This window comes from Jaculus jaculus, chromosome 12 (assembly GCF_020740685.1).
Source record: "Jaculus jaculus isolate mJacJac1 chromosome 12, mJacJac1.mat.Y.cur, whole genome shotgun sequence".
Lineage (NCBI taxonomy): Eukaryota > Metazoa > Chordata > Mammalia > Rodentia > Dipodidae > Jaculus > Jaculus jaculus.
Window position 1 is genome coordinate 23150488 of NC_059113.1, and position 5222 is coordinate 23155709.

A 5222-nucleotide genomic window follows, 5' to 3' on the forward strand; every position below is an offset into this window, starting at 1 on the left:
TTGGCAGTAGGTAACTGAAGGGTGTGTGTGGCGGGAAGGACTGCAGTGTCCCCTGCAGGTGTGAGGGGTCCACGCCGAGGCCTGGCCTCTGCACGAGAAGGACGCTGGTGTAGACAGGGGCCCTAGAAGTGGCTCCACCTTTCCTTGGCCTATCCTCCAAAGGCTAAGGAAGGAGGAAGTGGGAGGAGAAAAAGGTGGGGAAGGAAGGAGCCTTGGAAGCATCAAGCAAAAAGAAGGGCTTAATAAGAGGGAGGAAATGGGGAGAAGGAGGGGAAAGCAGTGGAGGACAAGCGGGGCCAGCTCGGGCCCAAAGAAGAAAGCAGGCATTTGCACGCTAAGGGTGCAGCCGGGGGATCGGCCCACCTCCTCCGGCCCTTTCCCAGACGGGTCTCACATCACCCACTCCTCTTCGTGGCTCACCCTTTTGGGAGACAGGGGGAGCCTTCCGAGCAAAGCCGGCCTTCCCTGGCAGCAGACAAAAGGCCATTTCTGAGTTACACAGAAAATGTGTTACTTTGCCAGAGGGCTGGGTTACGGGCCGCCTGGACCAATCCCGCGCGGGCGGAGCAGGGAGCTGGCGGAGGGGCCTGCCAGTCACCGGAGCCCGGTCTGAAAGAGGGCCCTTGTCAACTTCCCCTGCCTTTGAAGTGACTGGGATGGAGGTGCTCAATTAAAAGCCCATCAGTCTGTAAGTAAATCAACGCCTATCAGGCTTGTCACATCAAACAAACGATTATTACCCCAGCCCGCCCACCCCATTAATCTGGCTGTTCCTTCTTGACGGCTCAGGGTCAGGGCGGTGTAAATCCTGTACTGGATTCCAGCCACCTGGACCGGGATGAAAGCCGTGGCGTGACACAGGGAGCGCTCGGGCATTTCCCGAGGACCCCGCAGGGAGGGCGGAGGAGGCACGAGGGATGGTGACAGAAGGGTCGCCAAGAGACAGGGCCATGGGAAAGAGACATAAAGAAAGCAGGGGGATGGAAAGAGGAGGGGAGAGGGAGAGGGAGAGGGAGAGACAGAGAGAGGAGTGTGAAAGAGTACAACGCGATAGACGGTCCTGGAAGAGGAGGAAGAAAGTGTTGAGACAGATGTTGTGAAAACTCGCTCACAATGTTAGAAATGAATCATGCTCCTGCTAGCAGACAGGGCCACTGGGTGAAATTCTCATACCCCAGGTCTTGAGCCTGAATCAAAGAGCCGATCAAGGTCAAGGTGATGCACCTCACGTCTACCCTCCATGGGTCAGGCCTTTGTTACACCTGTGTCAGGTGTCAGACCTGGCTGGTGGTGGCCAGCAGAGAGCTGATACATGAGAACTCCAGCCTCAGGTTCTGACAGTCTGCCCAAAAAGTAAGTCCTTAAGAAACACGTTCCAGGCAGTTCTGTGAGGCTCTGTGGGCGCATTTGTAACTCTTTCTGCTCCTGAGGTGGAGCTCTTGGCCTTTCCTATTGCAGAACAGAAAGACAAACGTGGGTGGGGAGAAGTGACATAAGGCAGTTTGGAAGAAGGGTAGGAGGTAAAGCGTGAAGGGGAGGGGGAAGAGGGAAGCCAAGCCCACAACTTGGAAGGACAAGACATGACTTTTGTTTTCATGCATGCTTGCTCGTGTGTGTGTGTGTGTGTGTGTGTGTGTGTGCAGTGTATGCACATGTGTGTGCAGATGCATGCATACAGGGCGTGCCAGTGAGTGTGGAGGGCAGAGGAGAATGTCAAGTGTCCTCATATATCATTCATCTGCTTATTTGCTTGAGACAGAGAGTCTGAACCTAAGCTGTGGTTTTCATAAACCTCAGCATTTCTTGGTCTCTGTTCCCCGCAGGACTGGAGTTTCAGGCATGCGTGGCCATGCCCAGCATTTTATGTGGGTGCTGGGAAATTGAGCTCAGATGGTCTCAGGCCCTCACACTTATGCAGCAAAGCTCTTAACTGATGAACTTTCTCCCCAGTACCCAGTGCATGCTTGTTAAGGGAAGGGAAAAAGCAGTCTTTCCTCAAAGGGCTGTTCTTGAGGTGCCCCAAGTTATAGTTCACAAACTTGTGATATTCCATATTTCAAAATGGCCATTGTGAGTTCCAGGCCACCCTGAAATTACATAGTAAATTCCTGGTCAGCCTGGGCTAGAGCAAGACCCTACCTCCAAAAACAAAACAAACAAACAAACAAAAGGTCATCACAATAATTCCCCAAAGAAAGCTGGTGGCACACACCTTTAATCGCAGCACTCAGGGGATAGAGGTAGAAGGATTGCCATGAATTGACAAAAAAAAAAAAAAAAAGAAAGAAAGAAAATAAAAAAGAAAGAAAAGGAAAGCAACAGCAATGAAAATGAGACTACAGTGGAGCAGAAGAAACCCAGGAAGGGACCCTCTTCTGTTCACTTGAACAGGGAGTTCTGTTTGACCAGCCCTGTGGTTTGTATTGAACTTCTACTACACAAAGGAAGAAAATTCTCCAAGATGCTGGGGATACTTTTGTCCCTGTCCTCCTCCAGTGGGTGGTCAGAACTGCTCATTGCAAGCCTTGCAGACAGTCTGATTAGTCACCTCTTCATTGCTATGACAAAGCATCTTAGGTAATCAACTTACTAGGAGAAAAGATATAATTGGGTTCATAGTTTTGAAGGTTTCTGTCCATAGTCATTTGCTTGTATTGTTTGGAGATCTGTGACAAGACCGAACATGACAGGAAGCAAAGCCATGATGGCTGTAAAGCAAAAACAGAGAGAAGGGGGAAAGGGATAGATCCCCAGATCCCCTTCAAGGCCATGTCCTCCATGACCTTACTTCCTTCCATCAGGCCTCAGCTCTTGACCCTTCCAGTAGTGCCACAGGCAGGTGCCCAACCATTGGCATATGGGTCTTTGTGAGACATTTGAGATCCAAATAATAACGCAGGCTGCATGTGTGGGCTTTCTCCCAAAGGTTCTCTCTGGAATCAGCTGCTCAGCACTCCAGTGTGAATTCATTCAACCCACATCAAGACCCAGCAGTGAAATAGTGTCTTTGTCGTCGACATTGCTAGATGTGTTGCCCCATCCCAAGCGTCAGTGAGGCCTTTCACCGAGGTGAGGAATTGTGGGTAGGTACTTCACAATGGCATGCTGCACGATGTGCCAAAGTGTGTCATTCCCACTTCCACGTATCCAACCAGGATTCTGTGTTTAGTGAGCACTTATGACCTACAGGTATGATGTGTAAAATCAAGGGAGGCATGGGAACATTTCTGAAGAACTTTAGACAGATACTCGCAAAACATCTCCAAGTCATTTGCCCAGGGGGCAAAGAAGAGCCCAAAGGAAATCTTGTCCTTCTAGAAGAATGTTACAGCTCATGACATCTAATACATAACCAGGTAGGTGCCATGTATGGGGCAAAGATGGGCTGGAGCTCACAGAGAGGATTTATCCATTTATTTCTCTTCTTTCTTTCTTTCTTTTTTTTTTTTTAAAGAATAGACCTTTGGGTTCTTTTTTTTTAAATTTTTTTTGTTCTTTTTTATTTATTTGAGAGCGACAGACACAGAGAAAAAGACAGATAGAGGGAGAGAGAGAGAGAGAATGGGCGTGCCAGGGCTTCCAGCCACTGCAAACGAACTCCAGATGCGTGCGCCCCCTTGTGCCTCTGGCTAACGTGAGACCTGGGGAACTGAGCCTCGAACTGGGGTCCATAGGCTTCACAGGCAAGCGCTTAACCGCTAAGCCATCTCTCCAGCCCTCCATTTACTTCTTAATGGAGGTTTGGAATTAAGTGATGTGGTTACTGTTCGATCGCTTTTAATATATTTTATAATATAGTACCATGTGAACTTAATGTCTCTTGTTATGGGTAACGTTAAAATGTGATCCATTGTTATTGTAACTGTAGTCCCATCACAACTCCTTCTCTATGAAACAGGTATATTTGACACGACCACTCCATTCCAGGCTTTGCCAGAGTTCCGTGCTATAGCTGAGAATTCCCAGACGTGGAGCTGCGCTCCGTACAAGGTGGCAGAGTGGGGCAGAGGCTCAGAATCCAGACTGCAATTCAAAACCAGGCTTCAAATATTGGCTGTGCTGCTTGCCTGCTGTGAGGCCATGGGCAAACACTTGAACTCCTTGTGTGTGTTTCCCCATCTGTTAAATTGGGGTGATAACAGTCCTGGCCTCATAGGGTTATATGACAATTAAATGCATGTAAAACATTCACAACAGTGCCCGACAGATAGTGTACACTCAGTAATGCTTGTCAGGATGATTGCCCCTCATACAAAGTGGTCTCGTGAAGATACAATCAGCATGATAGGAAGGCACTTAGTAAATGAATGCAATTGTCTTCTTGTATTTAAATATCACTGAGTCATTTACATTAATTTTAATTTTAAAAACCTTTCTGGGTTCACTGCATGGGTTGTAAATATTTGAATTTTAAAAATTATATTATTTATTTGAGAGAGAGGGAGAGGGTGAGAGAGAAAGAATGGGTGTGCCAGGACTGCCTGCTGCAGCAAATAAACTCCCGTTACCTGTACCACTTGGTGCTTCTGACTTTATGTGGGGACTGGGGGATCGTGTCACCAGGCTTTATAAGCAAGCATCTTCAACCACTGAGCCATCTCTCTAGCATAATATTTGAAAATTTAAACTAAACTTATGTGTTTATTAGCATACAGTATTATATTTGATACCTACAAAAGGTGTGTACATTGTACATGTTTAAAACTGTGTACTCTTCATTCCCATCTCCTCTAGAACTGAGAGTTTTCTTCCATTCATGTCTATTACTCTTTCGCTTTAAAGAAAACTTTCTCTTTAAATTAAAGTATATCATATGCAATAAATGTGCAAATCTTTAAACCTGTTATTAACTATTTATTTGCATGTGTATGTGCATGTATGGGTATGACAGGGCCTCTTGCTGCTGTAAATGAACTTGATACATGTACAACGCTTTGTGTCTGGCTTTACATGGGTACTGGGAAGTTGAAGCCAGGCACCTTTAACCACTGTCACATCTTTCCAGCCCCAAATGTACAAATCTTAAGTGCACAGGTTGTCTGGTTTCTATAAAGTCTGCATTTATGAAGCCACACCTGGGTGAAGGCATAGGATATCATGTGTACTTCAGAAGCCTCCCTCTCACCCTTTCCCAGTCACGTTTCCCTTTCTCCTCTGCCCATGGTAACTGCTATTCTGCCATATGTCACCACAGATGAGTTTGGGAATTATTAATTATGTAT

At 46.9% G+C, this 5222-nt stretch overlaps 1 long non-coding RNA gene across 1 annotated transcript; it reads left to right on the plus strand.

Moving 5' to 3' along the window:
• Positions 1-597: 597 nt before the first annotated feature.
• On the plus strand, positions 598-4332 carry LOC123453776. Its single transcript, XR_006632970.1, has 4 exons — positions 598-688; positions 2927-3069; positions 3190-3356; positions 3899-4332. It is a non-coding gene; the product is annotated as an uncharacterized LOC123453776 (long non-coding RNA).
• Positions 4333-5222: the final 890 nt, after the last annotated feature.